Raw genomic sequence first — 23621 nt, forward strand, 5'->3', positions numbered from 1 at the left:
TGTTTTTGTGGTGTGGTTTTCGTGAGCCCCCTCCCCCCCCCCCCCCCCCCCAGCTGCTGTTTTTATATGCAAAATTAGTTTGGGATTTCATTTTTAGGAGATACTTTAGGACAATAAATTGCTCTCAATTCTGGTATTTTTGACTATCGCTAGGTGTTGGGAATAGCTGGACTAATGCCTCCTCAAAGCTGATGTTTCTTAAAATGGATATGAGATTGTTCCAGGCACATGCATTTGTTTTAACAAAGTTGCTTGTAATTATAGCTGCTAAATTTCAACTTTCTTGCTCAGCTGCTGGGTCAAGCTTGAAGTCATTTAAAACTCTGGGAAATTTGAGTTGATTTTTAAACTGGTTTAAATGCACCAAGGACCTGTACTGTTGCTATTAGAAGGAAGAATAAAAGCTTAATTTTTATTTTTAAAAAGGTAATTTGTCTAGTAATGTGGACATTTCTTACAGAGGCTATATGCTAACTAATGTGCAATTACTTCTGGCAGCATGGTATTACTGTACTAATACCAGTTCTTATCATATATTAATGCTTTTATGATTACTGAAATGGTATTTCCAAGCCCAAATGTATCCAGTGGGGTTGGATATATTTAGTCAAAGTTTTCAGGTTCTCTACAGGAAAGAATGAGGTGTCTAAGTGAAAATGTAGTCCTTGGAGATATTACTTAGAAGGAACGTTTTCTCTGTGTGTTATACATTAATCTTTATTTTCACTAGCTTTCCACCCTTCATATTAAGAATTTCCTTGGAGGAAAGACTGCAAAATCCAAATCGTTGTAATAAGACATGAACAGAATAAAAGGTAGGAGCTGTGGCAGGTTACCATGCTAAGTAATGGAGCTTTCTTCTGGTTGCTTCCATTAATGCTAGGTGGAAATTTTAGATTTTATTGTATTTTTATTATATTTTATGTTGTCAGTTGTACCCAGGAAGGTGCAAATCATTGTTTCTAATTTCAAAGGAATACAAGTAAAGAACAAAGGTGGTTAAAAGCATAGAGGAGAGAAATCCCATACCTGACTGAAAAGATATTGTTGTTAGCATGAGTCTGCTGCAGTCATGGACCTTACAGGTATTTCAGGGGGTAATGCTGAAACTGCTGCCCTCTCTGTGTCACAGTGTACCACCACAGTGCAGTCATTTGAAGTGCTTTCTGGTCTTTCAAAATAGGGATCTGCAGCAAAATGCCTTAGGTAATGCTGCCCGTTGACAGTCCTACGTGCAACATCGTTGCAAACAGCTCTGAACAGCAACAGAGCTGTTCACTTTTACAGTTTTTTTCTGTTTTTTTTTTTTTTTTTTTTTTTTTTGAGGGATAGGAAACACACATTTCGGCCTCTACCAGGAATCCATTGTTCCATTGTTTAGCTGGGTGTCACGTTGGGAGCTATCTAGATACAATAATAAGCTTCTTACACACTGCACCTGCTTTGCAGAGCTCTTAAAAATTGCTTGTGTTCAATTAAAAGTGGCTGGCTTGCCTTCTTAATACTTGGTGGGTTTAGTTCATACTTCTGATAATTGCTTTATTAAACCTTTTGAAGAGAGAGGCTTTATATATCCTTTGGATTGACTTTCTTCCCCTCAGGGTTAATAGATACCCTGGACTAATGTCTGATTTTGTATAGTGTGGTAGCATCCTCTGCGCTCTGTAACTTTGGTTGCTATTATATCAGGCTAAGATACGGAGCTCTGTGTAACTCAGCTCTGCATACTTTGTAGCACCAACATGACTTTGTTCTGGTAATAGCTTGTCAAATGTGCTTGCTTTTTTTTGTGTGCGCAATATTAATCCTTTTGAAGGACATCACTTGACAGAATGAGTCTGATTTTCATACAAGAAAATGGGTGTCTAGAAATGATCCAGTGTTCTGGAATTTGTTCTCAGTGGGCTTTTTTGTTGATATTCATTTAAATCTCTAGTTCGGGTAATGTGATTACAGGTGCTTTGCAAGGGGTTATGCGACTGTGAATTGAGATGTCTTTCCGTCCTAAGTACATGAATGTAATTTCCTTTTCAGAGGGAGCCTTGAAGCTGCAGTCTTGCCAAGCTCTGCAGCAGGGCATGGCTACATGAAGGGAGAATGCTAGACAGGGTTTCTGAAGCTTTTGTTTAAAAGTAAGAGGGTCACCTAAAGATCAGTGTGCCCCAGGTGATGGGGAAAGGCATCTCCCTTTATGTGGAAGGAAGACTGTGGAGTCCTTAGCAAGCAGGAAAGTGGAATTCTGACTCGGGAGCATGCATAGCTCAATCCCTGCCTGACCTGGAACTCTGCCATTGCTTCCCAGAACAGGGATGCTTCCTTCTCATAAGGCCATAAAAGAAGGAAGATGTCACTGAATTATTTTTGGGAGGGGGTGGGGGGGGTTAGGGGTGGAGAGAGGAGTTATCTGAAAACTTAAAAGCTCTCAAAGGAAAATGGTGGAAGGTCATCTTTTGGGGACTTCAGAAACTAAGCTGAGCAGGGTGCCAATAAACAGTAGTACTGGAGACTGTTGTGCTTGTAGGGGAATGTATCAGCTGAGATATTCCAACTAAGCCTTATCTTGTCTGTCTCTGCCATAATTATCTGTCTTGGAGGCTCAGTGTACTAAGGCATGATGACTACAGATGTTATCTGCTACATGATGGAAAAACAAGCACTTGAAAAACCAAACAAACATGGTGGTTACAGTAATCCTCTTTCCCCACAACGGTTTACAAATCACGCAAACATAAACAAATTCTATAGAACTTTGAGCAAGTGTAATCTGCTCCCATTCAAATCGAGCCGATTGTTGCTTTTCACAGCTTTAGCTTATGAAATCTGTAATGTAATTATAGTGTAGAAATAGCAAGAATGGAAGGAATTTAGCTTAATGTGCAGCGAGTTTTCAAATGGGAGATAAATACAGATATTGCAGGAAACTATGCACAAATTGAGCAACACATACACTGAATGAAAAACATAGCCTGGCCTGGAGTGTGTGCTGACCTCTTCCTGAGCAGGCAGCACTGGAAGGAATGCATTGGGGTTTTGCGGCCTCTTTTGGAGGTGAGTGAAGATCCCACAACTAACTTCTTGTCAGAGGTGGGTCGAGGTCAACTCTGTCCCATTAAAGAACTGGGAGCAGAGCTGAGAGGAAGGCCTTGGGGAGAAAGCCATGCTTTGCTTTCCTTTTCCTCAAGAGCACAGTTTAGTACTGGCTGCACATTAAATGAGCTTCACTGGTTTTAAGCTACCTACTAATGGCCCTGGTTAGCTATTGAACTGTCTGGGAAAGTCCCAGAGACTTTCCTCTCCTATCTGCTCTAATGCACTAGTCAGAAGCAGGTGCAGAGCTACTGCTGTGCCTTGTGGGGACCTTTCCTTCCCCTGCTCTGTTAAAGAACTTCATTGCGCAGGAAGGGCACATGTACATCCCTTTTCTGCCACTTGCAAGGGATCTTGTGGAGGGCCTGCATCTGGCTGCATGAAGGGGAGAGTCTAGGTGATGCTATGGAAGTGTGAGGGTGTTAAAAATGGCTGGTGCAAGTTAGTTTACTCGGCCTGCTGCCCAAAAGCATAAACAATTGTGGCAAGACTTTAATGTTTTTTTCATGACTAGAACTACAAATATAAAGGCATTCTTCACAGGTCTTGTATCTTTCACAAAGAATGGCACTTCCTATCACAATTTATATTGAAACATTTGAGTGGTGTTAGTTAATAATGCTCAGTTATATGTAGCAAGGAGCTGAAACGCATCCATAAATAATGGCAACTACTGCATGGAACAAACAAGAGCTGCCTTGTGCATATAGTTTGCTAATGCACCTAATAATGCAAACACGAAGTAGTCTGATATTAATTACCACTAAATCCTATGAGTTGAAGTGCCAGCCCCTCCTGTCAGATGGTCTCAGCTGGTGCAAACCAGCATTATTCTCTTCTTGTGGTAAATCCTCTTAGAGTTTCATGGAGTTCAGTGAACTTACGCTAGCTGGTGTTTTCTGACTTTGTGGGCTCAAATCAGCATTTCTTTCTGGTGCGGCAGACAGAGGTCTGTGTGGGAGCTTGCTGTAGCTGACTTGACAAATGTAGGTGGCTGTATTTTGGAATTCTGGCCTTAGATTATATGAGAGTTGGACAGGAGTGTGGAAAGAGTGGAGGAAAGATCTGGAGAGAGAGAGAGAGAGAAACAAAGATGAAGTCGTAAAGAAAAGCGCAGAGAAAGTAAGTCACTTTTGGTGTCTGAGCAGAATAAGGATGAGGTATTTGGGGTTTTTAGTTGTTTTTGTTTTTTTCCAAAGAGGATAGAACCCCTAATTCAGGGCTGGAACACGCATTTGTTTTGTACTTGGTGTTCAAATGTGCTTCAGTATTGGCACCTTTGTGTGCCATATATCTGGGGAAATCAAATGTATTTGCAAAAATCTCTTCTCTGCCAAAAGGGGTCAGTTGTATTTATATGTGCTGGCTGGATCTCACCTCCTCAGAGGAACCCCGTGTGTGTATTGGAACTCCATCAGCTTTGCTTTTTAATGTTGTGTGATTTGATCTGTCCTGTGTTGTTGCCGTTAGCCTTGAGGCTAATTTTTAATACGTGCTCTGCCTGTGCCAGCAATATAGAGCCTGTCTGTCAGATGGCTTTGAGGCTAGGCAGGTGCACAATGGATAACACGCTCTACCTGGTTGCTCACTGCTTCAGCTACAGCAGTAGCATGAAACTTTGCCCAAGGGCAAGTCTTCTCACTACAATTCCTACAGTCTGCAACCTCTTCTTCACTACTCTTTTCCTCACTGATTCCTTAGATATCAGTGGGAAGTGATTTACAGTCCTTTCTGATCCCATGGAAGTTCACCTACCTTGTTACCAAATGGAACTGGCTTCTGTCATGGGCTGGGCGAGCTGTGGGAGTATGTACTAGCCTCACCATGGGCTGTGCGACCTCCCCATTCAAAAGGTTCCCTACCCATGACATAGACTAAAGTCTTCAGTCTTGTAGACAGTTTCTCTGTTCAGTGTTTTGTATTAGGATGACGGAGACATGTAAAGACTTACAGGGACAGGCATGAAAATTAAGCACTGGTGTTCGTTCTTCAGGATTTTAACCTTCACAGGAATGAAGCTACAGAAGAACTAGCTGTATTTCTATCCCTATTAATCTATTCAGGCAATAAAATAGTTCAGTTTAAAGCTTGTCTCCATTGTGGAGGTAAGAAGACACAGAGAACAACACAGAAAAGTAATTTCAAATTAATTTTAACTGTGTATTAAATTAAATGTGTTAAACCTTTTTATACAGGCACTGTCTCGGAGCTGGACTGGCTTTAATTTGCTTTACATGTTAAACAGCATTGAGGAATTTTCATTTTTAAATGAGAGGGTTCACTCCAGGGTTTATAGCACTTTCTACAGAGAAGCCCATATGCGTGTTTTCAGCTGAAATGTTTCCAGGCTTTTGATGAGCAGAATATTTTGTAATTGTTCAGTTCTTGATGCTCTTGTTTCGTTTTAAGGCATGTGTTAATGACCTGTGTCAGGAATCAGAGAGGACTCTGGATGGACTTCTGGCCTCTTCTTGTATGGCTAATCTTGCCTTCATGGAGATGGTGGAGGAAGGGCATTAAGACAAGATGGCAGTGAATTAATGTGCTGGCTGTGCATCTAAACCCACCTATTTTTGGCATCTCTGCCCTAGTAAAACTGGCACACCACCTAGTAAGCAGGCACTATGCCATCTTGACAGATGGCCGTGGAAGCAAGCAGCCAAGAGGCTATACATGAGCATCAGATGCATTTGTTGAGGGCAGGATACCAAGCTAGAAATGTCAGAGTGGTTTTCAACCCAGAGCTGCTGTACCTGTATGCAAGAGAATGTCATTGATACTTCAGCTCAGAGCTGGATTAACTGGGTAAAGGTAAAGCTGGAATTCCCAGGTCATAGACAATAAACTCCTGGAAAGTCTTAGATCAATTTTTTCCTGCCACAGGGCATAAACCACTGTGACACACACTGACCCTTGCATTTTTCTCTCTTAAAATGAGCATTATAGAAGTGACAGTAGTACATCCTGAATCTGTTTCTGGTTAATTAAATAAAGCTGCTGGGTACCTCATGGGTTACTTTTTGTTTCTTTTAAACCTGAACAATACTTCTGTGGCTAGAATTTTTTGGAAGCCTTACATATTAATGCTAAAATATTACATGGTAGACATAATGTCCATGTTGTAGTAGACTAGTAAACTGCTGATTGGCTTTCTCAGGACAATTGCGTGGGACTTGGATTTCTAAATCCAGCCCTTTGCTGATGTAGCACCACAATGTGTGAAATTATTGTGCTTCATCTTCAAAATTGTAAGCTTTTGATGAAATGTTCTGATTGGAAAGGAAAGGGTAGGAAACATCTTCCAATTCTTTTTGTATAATTGAATTTGAAAGAATAATTTGAAACCAATGTATTTTTTTTTTTTAAGACAACTTTAAAGGAAACCCCAGTTTAGCAAATCTGAAACACAGCTGGTACCTAGAGAAGTATTGTCTGTGATGATCTGTGAGTCCACAACATGCACTTTTAAACTGTGTAATTACACTGATTACCTTTATTCATACAATAATTAGATCAGTGTCTGGTAAAATGAGTTTTTTTAATTTTGTGACATAAGATTATTTTCATTTGGTAGGTTTCAGAGTTTGTTACTGCCAATATGCTAAAAAAAAAAAAAAAAAATTGCCTATAGTCATGTGGGACAGTTGGAACAGAGTGAGTAAATCTCTGTTCAGACAGGAACGGATCCCACAGGGAATGCTTTAGCATGGATTTTCATGCTTTGCAAAGGAAATAATGGTCTTTAAAACTGTCAGTTTCTCACCTAAACATTTATTTATATTGCAGTGGTACCCAGAGGCCCCTCCCAATAGGGAACCGATTGCACTGAGAAGTGGAGCTGCTGGTGCAGGGACAATTGATGATAATTGCACACCTTGGCTAAGCTTTCCCAGCACCTCCTGTCTGTTACAGCAGTGTTACTGGTAGATTCAGAATTCTAATCCATTATCACTATGCTAATCTGGTTTTCTGCATAGTGCAGTCTGAGAATCCTAATCTTTATTTTCTATATCATGATCTTAATTTTCCCATTTTATATTATATTATAGAAAATGAAGACTGGAAAAAACTTGTAACTTGTTGCAGTATCTCAAACTTTCTGTTTAGAGACCAGTTCTGATTCTCTGCTCCCCTTTTACATTAGACCTAGGAAAAGAATATCTATACTTTATATAAGGAACTTGGAAGATGCAACAGCCTCAGTAATATGTATTCAAACCAGAGTTAAATCTACATTTTTTCTGTTTATTTAAATTTTAAAGAAAATGAAAGCTAATTGATACAAAACCAACCCATTTTTACTAAAAAGTATCAAACACTACTTTAGCCTTATTAGTAATTCGCTAAGGTTCTAGTGTTGACCTGTTTTTTAAATTTTATTCCATATTGTTATGTCTCTGTATTATTATGACTGAAGAGTGTTATTGTGGGTCTTCCAAAATTCAAATAACTCCATGAATTTCCCTCAATGCAGTAATATGTTAATTAAAAAAATTGTATTGTTCATGTCTTTTGAACACAGACGTTCATTATTTTGCTTGATGAAGTGACCTTAGCCAGAATTTGCTAATGTCCAAAGGGGTAAGCTTGTAACCTCAGTAACGTGGTTAATTTTAATTAGTCAAAGACATATTCAGGCTCTCTGTAGCTTTGAAACATTTGAATTCAGTTTGGATGGCATTATTCTCAGGGAGCATGAAACAGATGCACATAATTCTTGTTAGCACATTACTTGAAGTTGACTTCAAACATGTGTTCATTGTAAATTATTAGAGTGCGCTCATCTACTGGGAATCCAATCTGTCTATTTGCTGGTGATTTTTTTTTTTTAATTACTACTACTATTTTTGTCTGTAACTCACACCTAGGAGCTTATGTCATGTGGTGGGCCCTTTTTATGCTGAGACCTCTAAGGAAAAAGCCTCTGCTCCAATGGTTTATAGTTTAAGCCTCAGAATTTCTCACTTGGTTTTGTCTTGCACAAGACTAACTTATTTAAAGGAGATATTTTATTTCCAATTACAGTTTTTATTTTTCTGTTCTGGTGACAAAATAATGGTGATAGCCATCTGAGTATATTCTTCCAAATTAGAATGGAAGTACTAGGGTCATCTGCTGCACACAGCTGTCAGCTTTGAAGTCCTGTCCTGAGTATGGCAGTTTGCTTGAATGAAGGAGCTCAGATTTTGGCACTTTGCAATAGAAAGAGAATGTCTCGCATAAGCAATGTGTTTCTTTTTCCATACTTAAATGTGTAATTTCATATTTGTTGGTCTAAGTGATGATACTATGTAGTATTGTGTATGTTCAAGTTTGTACAAAGTTGAAAGGATCCATTGCTAACTCCGTAGTTATTTTTTAAGTCACTATTAGGCTGGGACAAGGCTTTTTTTAATAGGGAAGGACTGAAGAGAATTTTGTCTGTATAGAAGTAGTGGCCTTTATTTAAAGCTTTAGTGGTTCACTGAGTTTAGTGCACCTAGATGGGCCTAAAATAGGAGGAAGAGGGATCAGAACAAGACTCTCTGTGACCAGGTCACCTCCCTTTTATAAATTCATGCTCCTGTTTCTCTCATGGATGCTTGAACATCTTCAAGGCATTTTGTATCGCAATACTGATGCAAAGACATCCCTTTTAATATTGTGTTCTCAGAGGTAGTTTCTGTTGCTTAGGTTTTTCTGCCTCTATCCTGTTCAGTCTCCTTTCCCAAGCAGAAGTCTTAGAAACTGCCAAGACATCAGGCATTGAATTGTGACCAGCCTTCCCAGGTAATTGAACAATATATTCTGCTTACTCTTTTCTAGAACTGAAATTGGGAGGAATAATTTGATTATTCTGACTGCGACAGTTTAAATCATGGAATCATAGTATAGCAGGTTGAAGGGACCTCAAGGATGATCTGTTCCAACCTTTGTTGGAAAAAGCATGGTCTAGACAAGATGGCCCAGCACCCTGTCCAGCTGAATCCTAAAAGTGTCCAATGTTGGGGAATTCCCCAGGTCCCTGGGGAGATTATTCCAATGGCTGATTGTTCTCATTGTGAAAAATTTTGTTCTTGTGTCCAGTCAGAATCTCCCCAGGAGTAACTTGTACCCATTACCCCTTGTCTTTTCCATGTGACTCCTTGTAAAAAGGGAGTCTCAATCTTTTTTTTAGCCACCCTTTAAATACTGGAACATGGTGATGAGTCTCCCCTAAGCCTTCTTTTCTCAAGGCTGAACAAACCCAGTTCTCTCAGCCTTTCCTCATACGGCAGGTTTACAAATCCTTTCATCATCTTCGTGGCCTTTCTCTGGACCCTCTCCAGCCTGTCCACATCTTTTTTTGCATAGCGGGGACCAAAACTGAACACAGTATTCCAGGCGTGGACTGACAAGTGCTGAATAGAGTGGGATAATGACTTCTTTATCTCAGTTCGTGATGCCCTTGTTGATGCAACCCAGCATTGTGTTGGCTTTCTTTGCTGCAGCAGCACACTGTTTGCTTATATTGAGTGAACTATAACAGAAACAAATACATGAAAATTACTGTGGAAATTTAGGAAAAAAGTGAACCTGGTGGAGAATCTCTACTTTTTAATGCTTTGAGAATAATTTTTTTAAAAATGAGATTAAATATTTTTACTTCAACATCTAAAAATAATGGTGGAAGAAGAATAATTAGAGAGCACGTAAGTATCTCATAATCTATTTTACGTTTCTGTGCACTGGTTCATTGTCCAAGTATGAATTTGAGCTCTTTTCTTCAGCAAAATGTTCCTAACAGAAACGGATTCCAAATCACTCTGCAATTTTTTTTATTACTTCCCATGCTCTAAAGACAAGAAATGCTCTAAATAATCTTGTGCCACATGAACATGTCTCCTCCTGCGTAGTCCCATTGGTTCACTGGAGTTCCTTGTTTTTGTCTTCAACCAGTATGTTATGATATCCTAGCTGTAGAATAAGGCCTTAATTTTTGGATAGAAGCAGCCTGTTCGCAGAGTAAGAAATATATTTACGGAGTGTGTAAGATGTGATTTTTACCTAGATGAAAATCTTGGGGGGGGGGGGCTGGTTAATCTTTATTTTGGTGAAATAGTAGTTCATTAATTCCCCTGTGTAGTCACTGGTTAGTATATTTTTAATGATTTTTTTTTTTTTTTTAAGCAACAGAGAAGGTTAAGTTTTCATGGCGGTCTGTGTTGTAACATAGTAAGACGCTATTTTCTTGCTGAGATGGTATGGAAGGACTGGCTGAGTGTGACAATAATGCTGTACCTTGCTAGGCTGGATCTTTAGTTTGCAGTCTTGGGTGTAGTTATCTTCTTCCCAAGTCTGGAAGGAGCTGTAAAGTTAACAGTCAGTTTTCTGCAAAATTTACCTCCCTTCTGAAAAAGTTGGAAAATATTATTGGGGTGCTAGTGAGTATTAACACCTCTTTAGATGGGTAGAAATAAGGTAGGCAGCCAATTTCTCCTGCTGCTCTGAATTGATTTATGTTTTGTATGGCGCTTAATCTTGAATACTTTCAGTATGTGTTGTTTCTTATTTCTTGTAATGTTCTCATTAAGTGTAAATGAGAGGTTTGAATTTGGTTATTTTTTAAAATGACATAGAAGTTGATTCAAAATACTGTAAGATGTGGCATTTGCAGTAAATAAGCTTGAGGAAAAAAGATGCCAGCTGAGTTTATGTAGTGTCGAGTGACAGAGGCCTTGAAGCTCAGGGAAGTCTTTGGCATCTGGGTTTGCTTACAATGTGCTGCTGTCTCCCCCTGCCATCCAAATACCTTTCATTTCCTAATGTCTTTAGACCTCTTTGAAGTCCAATCAATAGTCCAGTCAAACCACATAGTGATGGTTTGGAAGTTTTGATCAGGTCATTGGTGTGCGTCAGCGTATTGTTTGTACCTCATGTGCAAGTGAAATTTTACAGAAAATTCAGATAAAATATGCATGTGTTTAAAAGTGAAGATGTGCCTAATAAATTTCACCAGATAATGAGCTAGATGAAGTGCTAGTTCCTGCAAAATCTTTCTTAAGCTGCATTGTTTTACTTAAGGGACGGATATATAATTATCGCACCTCCAATAGTAAAAGCTGTTTTTCTGTAAGGATACAATTTTGAACTCCTTAGTGGAATTTGCATTCCTTGAAGACTTGAACTTGTACTTGAGACAGGGAAATGAACTGTTGTAGGATTAACTCGGTAGCCTAGCATAGGCTGGCTGGTAAATTGCTATGTGTTGTTCACTTAGTGTCTTAAGATCACATCTACTGACTCCTCACCTAAGGATTCAAGTTCTTGGCATGTTTGCTCAGTAGAAGTGACATGTCATGGGCTTCTCTAGCTGTGATTTTTCTGTGTATTGGGAAACCTCACTAAATTTTATTACTACTCTTTGTCTCAGTGGCAGCTGTACTTCACAAATGATCAACAGAGAATATACTTTAGTCTTCTGTTGTAAGAGAAGACTTGGCACTTGTTTCTCTTAGAGTACCTCATTAAGGCAGAAAAATATACATACAGTTGTTTTCGAATTGGGGAAATTGAGGCAGGGTGTGGAAAAGACAATGGCAGAGATGAGGACATCTCTCTGATGCATAATCCAATACTTCAAGGGCCTCATATGATAAGGTGGGAACCTAGAGATTCCCACTTAAGGATTTTTCCTGTGCTTATTGTGGCTGCTAGCGCATCAGTGTATGGTTCTGTGTCTCATACGGTATTGAGCTTGTGACTATCTCCGGCAAAGTGTTTCTTCCCTCTGCAAGGCAGGAACTAATGTGTTTGAGCCTGTTTTTTCTAAGTGGCCATGATACCTCCTGAGACTAGTAACTGACTGTTGGTTTGTCTGCTTCGCTTTTGTTACATTTTATTCTGGCCTAAGCTAGCACTGTTACCAGAGAAAACATTCTGCTTCTGACTACTTTGTCTTTTCCCTGCACCAGCTATGTTATGCCCCTGTGAGTAACAGGATAAAGTGGATCAAACCAGCAGTCTCCTCTGCTCTCCCCTCTTGGTTCATCTGATCAGGGTGGTCCACTCTGTCAGCTCTCTGATCCGCCTCCCAGGGTGATTTCAAGAACATCTATCTTGGTGTAAGAGGGTGGAGAGGCAGAGGGACCAGAGGCATGGATAACGTAAAACTTCCTTTTGGCATCAGGAGCAGGTTACAGTGGGCTAACATGCTGAGGGACCTGCAACTCTAGCAGCACTCTCAGTTATTTGCTGAATTAAAGGGAATGTTGTAGATACTGCTAAGAACAAACTGACCAACCCCACGAAGCAGCAACGTTGTTGGGGGGGGGAGGAGGAGGAGAAGGGTGTTGTCCAACAGATCTCTCCATCTTAACTTCATGGATAAACACATGGACACCCAATCTCTTAGCCAGGTGGAAAGAAAATACGAGACTGTAGAGAAAACATGGGCCTTCCTCTGAGGCTGAAGTCGACCTGTAAGGACATTGCACCAGTCTTTTCACTGTGCTCTCAGTTATGTATATGATTAGAGAGTGTGTTGTGTGATCTATCAGATGACAAAATAGGACTGAAGCTGCTTGTGGGATATGCTGACTGGTATCTCCACCCCATATACTTTCTGCAAAAGGCAGAAGTACCAGGTTTAATCTCTGTTTAAACCATTCTATAGCTAGAAGGCAGTTGAGTGACTCTGGTATGTGGTTTGGCTGCTGCACAAGAGAACTACTAAAGACATTGCTTGCTTTATTTATTTTATTTCATAAACAGACTTCTGGGGGCACGTTAGACTTCAAAAGACCTTTCTTCCTCCTTCTTCCCTGAATAAGAAAAAGTTTCCCTTACGCATATTGCTGTAGGCCCATATTTCAAAATGACACATTGGTACCAAAGATTGTAGAGCTGAGCACATCGCTCATGATGCATTGCTCCCTATCCACATAGTTCCTCCACTTTATGATCAAAATAAAACACTTGAAATATATTCTAGTCTGCTGGGTGGGAGAGAGAACAAAATGCTGGAGGGAAACCTTTAAGTAGTATCTCTCTGGACTTATTTATAAGATTGCACTATTTTCCCCCCAACCCCTTCCCTGTTTCTCCTCCTCTTTTCCTTCAAATATTCTGACTGGTGCTGACAGAAATGATTATAGCTTATGAGTGATAATATAATTCAGTTTCCCTCAAGGAGAGACGCTATCAGAGAAGGTTTTTTTTTAAATATACTGGTAGAAAAGAGTCATCTTTCTTCCTAGAAGAACAGTTATTAATCTCTTACTAGTACATTTTCATATCGTTTTGGACATTTATTTCCATGCTGTGATATTATAAAACCGGGCATTTGTGTCAGTTTTGATGCAGTGCAACATGCTGGAACATGAAAAGCCGTAATTACCACTGTGGTCATTTGAATTGCTAACCAGATCCTGACATTTCCAAATCGGACCAATTTCTTAGTGATCCAGAAGTAAGCCTGGGTGCTATATGAGCTGCATTTCAATTAGGCAACTCAACATTTAAAAAGAAAATGCGGAGCATTCACATCCCCAAAGCATTGCTAAAATGAAGAAGTGCTTTTGCTGGTTTACTATTGCCTCCTCTAGACTGAATGTTTTGTTTGTGAGGATTTTTTGATAAAATTCTAGTTACTGTTTACTTTGATGCATTTTAAATGTGCAAGGAGATCTCTTTAAGGAAGTTTTACTGCAACTGTTAGTTCTTTTTAATGGATATACTCATAGCCACCTGCTCTGAGGTTTGTGTGTGATTGTGCTGTGTACCTTCATAGGTGCAAGCTCTCAATGCTCCTGAGGTTTTGTGTTATGGACTTCGTTGTCTGGGCCATATTCATTTGGGTTTGTTGTGGTGCAAGCCTCAAACTTGAGTTTCCAAGGTGGCTGGAGAGCTTAATTTTAGCTAGTGGATGCACTTGTCCATGCTTTTGCTTGCTGATGGTGCTCTGCTGGTTAGTGTTGCTTGGAGAGGTTATTTTGTCAGAGCCCTCCAGCTGCACTGGCTGGGAGGAGGGAACGTGACAGAGCAGAGTCACAGTGAGAGAAATGTGCTGATGATTAACAACCCTACAAATGAAGGGTGTGATAACCTGTGATGTCAAAAGTTTTATCTTTGAAAGAGTAATTCAGAGGCTCTCAGCATCGCAAACCAACGGAGTAAAATATATATATGTTGTTTGGTTTGTTTTTTTTTTTTTTTTTTTAAAAGAAGATTTATATGCTTTTTGCCTATTGGACCTGAGGAATGTAGCATTAATAGGTAAATGGTATCTCTTAGACCTGACACCAGAGAAAACCATACAACAGTCATAAGTGTGAGGAGGGAAAGTAAAAAGAAAGAATATTTACTTTTATTCTGCAAAGCAACAGTGGCAGTAGTAAAAATATCTTCCACTTCAGTAACTATGGAAAAGCAGTACCAATACTAGACTAGACGAGGAAAGAAAGCAGGAAACAAGTTGAAATGTTTGTATTAGCTGGAAATATTTGTAAGTGATTACTCTTTTTTTTTTTTTAATTCTATTTTTTGTTTTCCGTATTTATGTGCAAAATTTTGTATTGAAAAACCTGAAGAGTCTGATTTTTACTTCTGCCCTCTCCTTTTTGTCATTGAGAAGTGCCAGGGTGTTTTCCCACAAAGAAAAGGTGAATTCATGGCTCAATCTGGGGAGGTCTGTTGTTCTTTTCCTTGTGTGGACAAAACAATCATTTTTCTTAAGCTGTGGGTCTGCTTATTAAATCAAGGAGAGAAAGAAAGATGACAGAAACCAGCTGCAGGCTTCCTTTAAAGATCAGACTTCAACCTTTCATATATAGGGATTTCACCTTTCCTGCCTAAAAATATCAGATTTGCATATCTGTCATAATGTTTTTGTGTATTGAACTATGAAAGTGTAGCTGTAGACAAATGAAGCTAAAAACTGGCTTAAATTAACAGTTGTTTTCTTTATGACTGTTTTTTGCTTCTTAGAGGATTGAGAGAAGTGCTTTAATCTGTTTTTGTGAAAGTCATTGGAATATGTAATTTTTATATTCCTAGCATGTAGTGCAGTAGTTGTTGGAATATTACTTGTCAAAGTTACCGTTCTTGATTTAAGTCCATCTCTTCTCAAAGTGGATTTTTAGATCTGTTTGAATTTCGTGTCAGTTTTGAGTGACTGAAGCAGTGTTGGTGATGTTATGATGTGTGGTATTTAATGCAGTCTTTTAGGAGGTAAGGTTGATCTTGAGAACACAGATAATTTGGGCATATTGTGCTTTGCACTCAAGTTGGCAGTGGATAATTTTCATGCAACAGATGTGTTTGATTATGGCAACCTGGGGCATGAAATTACTCCTAATGCTAAAACTAGTGGATTCAATACAGTGCTAGGCTGTGCAGTTGTTATTTCCACTGCAGAGATGTCTAGACACCTCACCCAGGGAGCCAGGCCCCCAGGTACTAAGGACTGTATGTCTATGTAACAAAAGGCCTCTTCCAGACTGAAACAGCTTTAAAAATACGCTTGAAAGCACGTTGGTCGTTCCAAAAAGAAAAAAAAGGTCTATTCTGATTGTGAAACTCCTGTGTGTGGGAAAAAATAAGAAAAAAATATCTGTGTGGCAAAAAGTGAATGAGTCACAATGTGCACAGCTTCTGATTAACTCATTACCTCTCTGGATTTTCTCCTTGCATGTCTCGCAGTCTGTTCAGCTCAATGTGGATCACAGCAATCACCCATATGCCTGTTGCGGTAGTGATAGTGTGCTTAGGACAATCAAAAGTATATATGATGCAAAGAGTTCAGAGGCTGAGATTTTATAATGGGCTGCCCCAGCCTGCTTGCTTGACCTTCCACCAATATTCTCTGGGTGGCATGGGGTTTGTTTGTTTGTTCTAAAGAAAAATGTATGTAAATGGCTAACTAATAATATCTATGTTTGGATCTATGAAGTCTGAAGTCCAGAGTATGAAGCAGTGAATAAACTTGTTGGTGTTTGTCCTTGTAGCTTCTTTCATAAGGTGCATCATTTTATCTAAGGCAAATCAGCCGCTTCTGCAAATGCTTTCATGGACTACTCGCATATGCACTGCTACTCCCTTGAATCAGCATTGTGCTGTTTTTACTGAAGCACAAATAGCAAGTCTCCTCAGGGCACGACTGCAGATGGGGTTCTTACTACTAAGGAAAACTAGAATATGTGTTTGTGTGCGTCTATAACATGGCATGTCTTCTCCAAATATAATTGGTATCATATTATTAAATTGGAGTCCCACTTCTGTGGCATTTTAGAAATATGCTAGAGAATATTGCTGTGGATTTGTGTTTTAAGTCAGCCATGGTAGAAAATTGGAGGATTCTGACCCAGCCTGGAGATGAGACAAAGGCTTGCGGACAGAGCAATGGTCACTGCTATCCATCACTTCTTCCTTCCCCTGTCTGACAGTGGACAAGGTCAACCTCTTCTCATCCCTGTGGGGGCACTCTGGCCCCTTGTCATCTCTCCATCAAGAAGCAGTGTCACCTGCAGTGACAGCACTGACATGAGTAAGTGGCTTGCAGGGATACGAGAAAACATTGCAGTGAACAAAACTTGTCATCTTTAATTAGGGGTGTTGAATGATGTCTTGAAAGCCTGTAGGTATAAACAGACAAATAAGCTGGTAGAATTAAAAACAGATGTTAGAATTTAACTCCTTTAATAACAACATCCCCCGCCTCCTCCCCATTAAAAAAAAAAAAATCTTATGTCAGTTAATGCCCAATTCTATTTATACATTTCTCATTTACATGCAGATTTAGCATAATGTATTCAGGAAGACAACATGTTTTTTATTTGAATTGCAGTGGCTGTTGGTATTCGTCAAACCTGTTTGCTCTTACTTTGTTCCTAGCCACTTGCCCAGACAGAAGGGATTTGACTTAAAAACTGACCAGGCCATATCGCAGATTCCATAAATTCCTGATCCTCCAAAAGAGGGTAAAAATATTCTGTACCAAAATCCTAGGAAAATGTCATTTGGACTACTCGAGTACACTGAAAACTCTTAACGTGAAACTCATGCAATGCAATATAAAGATGGTTTAATATGAGGAACCCCTTCCAGACGCACTGTTTCTAGGGTCCCTGTGCCTTTCCAAAGCAAGCTGTTAATCGTGACCATATGCAACTGGAAACTGAAGCAGGCACAGTCCTCATCTGAACAGCATGATCACACAGCCTCCGACCATGGCTGTGGCATGTGGTGTAGCACACACTAAGCCAGCTATTAATAATAAGGGGGAGGAAATGGAAAGAAAAGATGTCATGGCTCCCTTAGCCCTCAGGTAAATCTACATCCACTTTCATTTGTCTTTGAATTTTTTTATTGGTGAAATGCTTTATGTTGCTGTAAGTCTACAGAGCATAAGCAAAGTGTAGTCTTTTATTTATCTCCAAAGTCTGGATTTAGGCTTGAGGTGCGCAGTGTCTTGGAAGGAGGACCATGGAGATGAACACAATCTTGGAGCAAAAGGCTTTTGCAGTAAGCCTGATTTGGAGTCATGCAAATGCTTCCTGATTGAGTGAGGAGATGCTTGTGTTTTCTAGCTCATTAATCTAAGGATCAACAGTCTGTGGCAGGGACGCCAAAGATGGCACCCAAGCAAATTTTGAATGGCATTTGGCAAGGCTGCCATGTTGTGACAGGAGAAATAGCTGAGAGAAATAGGGTCTTCTGTTTACAATGTCCTGTTGAGTTGCAAACATGGCCAGAGTGGGATCCCCATCCTACACAAGCAAGAGGTGGTAGGTAAGCAACAGCTTTTCTCTGAAAGGCAGCATCTCCTGGCTTTGGTGTTTGTCTCCATGCTTAACACTGAAATTGGAAAGAGAAAATACAGTCTGGCACAGGTCCTCTGAAGCAGAATGCAGCATGTCCCAGCAGTGGGAACACAACTCACAGCTTTTCCCCATCAGCCTCCTTAAGGGGTTCAAATCTTTGGGAACTTCTTTAAAGATAAGTCTTCCTACTGGTATGTACCAGGAGAGAAAATCACAGTCTCTGATCTAACTGCTATTGTAATTGAAAGTGATATATTTTTTCTGGATGACATATTTGATGTCAGACTTCCCTATTGGACTTCACTGGCACCTGAGGACCAAGCAGCGAGCATGGGTGTACTTAATGATGACTAATTGGAATGCTTTCTTTCAACTATTAGTCATTGTTTTTCCTGCAGGCTAGACCTGTATTTATGATATGAGCTGCAAATGCTCCAATAAATTATGAATAGGCATGTAAATGTTTAAATACGTGTGTTTGGATGAGAGGCAATACTGGAAAATAAGAGCAATTCTTGATCTACTCTGATTTTCACAATATGACAGACTGTCAAGGTTAAAAGGACCTTCACAGATTTTTATTCACTTTTATACTACTTGCTTGATGTAAAATGTAGATCGCAAAATAGGAGAGAGTCATGGCAAGGTGTCAAGTTATTAAGACTTAATTGCTTCTAGAGAGTACACAACTGAACATGTACAGTGCTGTGATGTAAAAATAAAATACATGTTAAATAGAATGACTAAATCTGCAGCTTGAGGACATATCTTCCATTTTTATGTTTTTGGCTTGCTGATGTGCTCACAGCTCGATAATATGTGATTAGTCTCCGAATCATTAATATGATACTGTTATAAAACATTGCTTTTATTTCTATTCATTTTACTGAACTATGCCCTGCTGAAAACAGAATAATGGACAGTTATAACTGAAATCAATAGCTATTGCTTCTTCTGTTCCAAAGCATTAATATGGTAAAACTAAACATAGGCAGTATAGATTTCCACTCAGAATCATGACAGAAGTAGTCAGTTATAGAAGATGTCTATGTATGAAAGACTCCCGCCTTTGTATTAAAATTACCTTTTGACTCCTTCTTTCAAGTTCATATGCATGTAAGTCTTTAAAAAAGCAGAAGAGGAGAATGTGTAGGAAGACTTCTTGGGGACCTGAGAGAGGTGGTGAGCAAGATCTGCATCACCTGGGTTCTGGCGAGTGGGGGTACTCAAGCAGCGCAACCCCACCTCTCTGCAGATGGTTGTGCTCTTCCCTCAGAGGCATTGCTTTGAGCTGTACCAGCGGTTTGATAACTGCTTTTTGAAAATGCTTGTCATGGTTGAAGATTTTGCTGTTTTAAAAAACAACAAACACTACTACAAAAGAAAAACCAAAAAAACCTCCTAGGGAAATATGGGTGCCAGTAATTAATATGGCCATAGTTCTTCTCCTAAAATGGCTTTCACTGTTACCTTGTTATAATTGGCCTGTGTTTTTCAGTGACATGGAATCTGAAACCTGCTGTATTAAAACTATGAATTTGACATAAAATTTTATCACTGAAAGTACTTAACCCTTAGAATGACATCCCTCTAGACAAGGGGCAACCCTCGCTGATGAGTTTAAGTTACTTTATTTCTGAAAGAAATAGTCATGCTCAACCAGAAGTTATGCTCCTGTTGCAGGAATACACTGCTGAAGCTGTGTGTCACACTTTAAATGATAAGACTTTATGTTCTTTCATGTCCTTAAAATCTGACTATTTACTTTTTTTTTTTTTTTTTCCTTCCCTGTTACAGTAATGCTTTCAGCAAGGAGTAGATTGCAGAGTGGGATCCTGAAGGTAATTTTCTCTGCTTTTTCTTCCTGGGAGGTGTTGTAGCCAGTAGCAGGCTTGTGTCCAAATGAGGTAGTGCAGTGACTGCAACTTGCCTCTTTTTTTATGAGAACTTTCTGTTAAACAATTGTATTGTCCATTGAAAAGACTGATACGTAACTTTTTTCCCCTATGTTATTTAGAATTTGGACAAAGACCAGTCGTAATAAAGCTATTCACCCTTGTGTTGGTAGGACCTTAACTAAAATGTAGTCTGAAAATTATGAGCTGCCATTCAAGAACGATGAAGTCACACTGGGATGGGGGGAAAAGGTCTACAGGAGTGATACGGGGAATGAAGAGCTTGTAACAGGAGACAGAATGAGCTAGCTCAGGTGTCTGCTGTATGGCACTTCCTTGCGCTCTGCAAGCATACTCTTAGATAAATTGTTTTCTGTCTTGCCAGTCTAGTCTCTCAGCAGAGTCCATATTTCTCAAAAACAAATATTTGGGTTTAAATGTCTGAAGCATATCTTACAGTGATAAATACACCGCTAACGCTGGGAAAGCAGGAAAAGCTAGCAAAGACTATCTGGATCAGGTTTTCGACACTGCTGCCCCCTCCACACCACACTTTCTGGCCATGCTGGCAAAAAATTATTCTTCCTTGTGAAATGCAAAGCACTAGAAATAATCCTTACTGGATTGTTCTTGGCTGGTGATGTTGAAAGCTTTATTATGTTTCCCTGTAGTTGGTACAATTTTGCTGCCAGCTTGCTATACGGGTTTGTGTGTTTCTCATTCATTTTCAAGGAGTTTAATACCATGGAATGCAGAGAGCAGGATTGGGACATTAGATTCAAAGAAAATAGTTGTGAGTGGAAAAAAAAGACTGTGTTCAATAGAATCTAAAATACTGAGAAGTTTTTTGCTGGTTTTGGTTTTTAATAGTTGATGAATTCCTTTGTCTATTCCCCCAACATTGTCTGGGGTTTCTTGTTGTTTAATTTATTTAATAGCAATAGTTTCAAAATCAATACAAAATGAGAAAAAACAAAGCCAAAACCCCAAGCTTGTGTGTCCTTGGCAGAAAGAGTTCTGCTACACATCTGCTGACTGAAACTTGAGCTGGCTCTGCGTTCATACTCTGAGCCTGGAACCTGATCTGGTGTCCATTTATGTGGAAGAGAATCTTGCCATGAGTTCACTGGGCTATACTTCAGACTGTCTCTGTAGCAGTGGTTTATCAGTCAGAAATTTGAACACTTGTGGGATTTTGTTGGGTTTTGCGAGGTGTGGGTGTTTGGCTGGGGTTTTTTTGTTGGTGTGTTTGTTTTTTGTTTTTTGGTTTTTTTTTTTGAGAGTTCAGCTAGCTCATCCATTTGCTTTGCACTTAGAAATGCACCTGTATTAATTCTTTAAACCTTCAGTCCTTATTTGAGCAAATACATCTCTGCAGTTAAATTCGCATAGACACAGCTATTTTCCTTCTGTAACAAAGCTGTCTGGAAGGTCTACACTATCAGTAGTGGTAGAAAATATTGGTTAACAAAGAGAAATAAAAATCTGCTTGGGATTTTATTGCCTTAATCTTGGAAAAATTTAGCTTGTCCATGTGGTTTTAAGACTTGCAGCAAATGTAACATCACTAATGATGGAAAACAAAGTGTGTTTGAATTTTGGTTTCGTTCAGATAAAGAGTGACTTCTACTCTGTGGGCAAAGTGACAGCCCCACATGTCTTTCAGTGGTACAAACCACATGGTGCTTTCTCTGTAGCCTGATTCTTTGATTCGCTTGTAGATAGACTTCTGCTTTGGAAAAACTAGACATAACACCATCCAGTGGTCTGGTACTTCTGTTGGGAATGCCCAGAAGGCCTTCTCCTAGATAGAAGTGTTTGTAGCACGTTAAAAACTACTAAATAAAAATATCAGTTTGATGAAAAAAGTGCGGTGTTTGCATCAAGGAGGGCAAGACGATTACTTTCTCTAGGTTGTGGGAGAACACTAACATATGCCATCCTTACATCCAGTTAGATTGATGAATACCAGATGGAAGTCATGCAGAATGTTTTCTGTAGTATGCATAAGTATTGCTGGCAGCTTTTCAGTTTTTGATATAGCAAAAGACAGTTGTACTTGCTTTAGTGAGTTGAGATAAATGCCTGCAGACTCCAAAATCTGTCGAGGAGAAGCACTGCAACTCTAAGTTTTCAGTGATCCTTCGTTTATTGTCGAAGTATCATGACTTAATACAAGTGCTTGATATGGACAATCTCTTAGTAACCATTAGTGCAGATAAGTAGCTCTTTTGCACAACTTTATTTTTCATGAATTTTTATTTAAATCTTAGATGTATGTTCTGTTTTTCCTTTAATAACCAAAGACGCATGTTGAAATGTTCACTAAATAGCCTTTCATGAATAACATATGACTGCTGAATTTCACATTCTTCTGTTTCTTTTCCACAGCACTTTGTCCATCTTGTCCATTTGGGTCTTGCAGCTGCATTTAATCTGCATCAGTGAAGTCTTGTCAATTGTGACCTAAAACAATGAGCTGTGCAGTGCCAGCATAGTTGGCTTGTGTGCTCCTAAGTGCATTACTGTGTTCAGTTACTGAATGTGTTTTGGTTACTGACTAGCAGTAACAAATCTTTGAGATACTATAGATTGTTCATCTATTGAAATACCTGCGCGTGCAGCTGTTATATTTTGGCATTGTATTTTTGTGGTCTTCTCCATCAGTGGGTTTACTCTCAATGGCTTAACTGACTTTGTTATTTTACGACTTCTAGTTTTTAAGCTAATGGTCTGCAGCAATTTGTCTCTTGTAACCTTAGCCTGTGATCTGGGTCTGGTTTGGGTGTGATTTCCATGTGGCTATTGTTTGTTTCCATCAGCCCCATTTGTGACTGTTTCACATAATTCAGTTGATACTAGTTTGACATAATTTCAGGTGAGACCCAGAAATAAATAATGGAAATCCATACTGAAAAACTGCTGCATAGACTGGCCTTTGTGGCCCACTTGTGCAAGGGTTCAAAAGAGAATGAGAACCATGCGGTGGTTGTGGGGAAAAACAGTTCTGTAGCTAATTTCCTTTGGGAAAAGGGAGTGAGATTGTAAATGGCTGCAAAAACTTACTCTGGCTGGGGAATTGCAAACTGTCTTCAGCTTCCAAGAGCAGCCCAGTCTCCCAAGGCAGGGGAGTGTGTGTTACCTCCCACAGTTAGCAAATACAGCTAGTTCTATCATTCCTTTGCCATGGCAGAACTGAGCAGCTGCCGACTGAGGTGACTGCACAAAAGCAGAGCAGCCAAGTAAAGGAAAGGGTAGAGCAAGTTTGTTTGAACATGTTTGTGAAACACAGTGAAATTACTTTCCCCTGAGGTGCCTGGAGGAATAGGATAATAATTTAGGACAATAATTGGAGCTGGTTGTGAACTTTTCAGTGACTCTTTTTTACATTAGAAAATGCTGGCTTCTCAAAATGAGAAAAATGTTTTCTTGAAGCATATTGGCTTTGTTAAAACTTTTAAGGAGGGTTCCTGGTATGAATCTTCGGAATGTGAGAGAGATGCACCCCTGTAACACTTCAAAAGCCTGGTTGTCGGAACACTCACCCAGGATGGAAGATGGACATCCTGAAGTCCTTGCTTTGCTTCGTCGAAACGGTCCTTAAATCCAGCTGGAGGCAACAGCTGGATGGACAACAGAGACCACAGTGCTTGCAGTGACTGACAAGGTTACTGTCCTTGGCACCTTCCTGCTCCCCAGGGACTACGTAGCTGAGCCACTTCTGAATTTGTCATTTAGATGCTACATTTCACAGCAAGGAAATCAGTGATTGGTTTAAAAATCACTTGGTAAATGCCCCAGTGCAACTTCATTGGCCACTCAAAGCTATGCCTTCCCTGCTCATTGGTCCAAGCGTTCT

Source organism: Haliaeetus leucocephalus, unplaced genomic scaffold (assembly GCF_000737465.1).
Source record: "Haliaeetus leucocephalus isolate CR32 unplaced genomic scaffold, Haliaeetus_leucocephalus-4.0 Scaffold136, whole genome shotgun sequence".
Classification (NCBI taxonomy): domain Eukaryota; kingdom Metazoa; phylum Chordata; class Aves; order Accipitriformes; family Accipitridae; genus Haliaeetus; species Haliaeetus leucocephalus.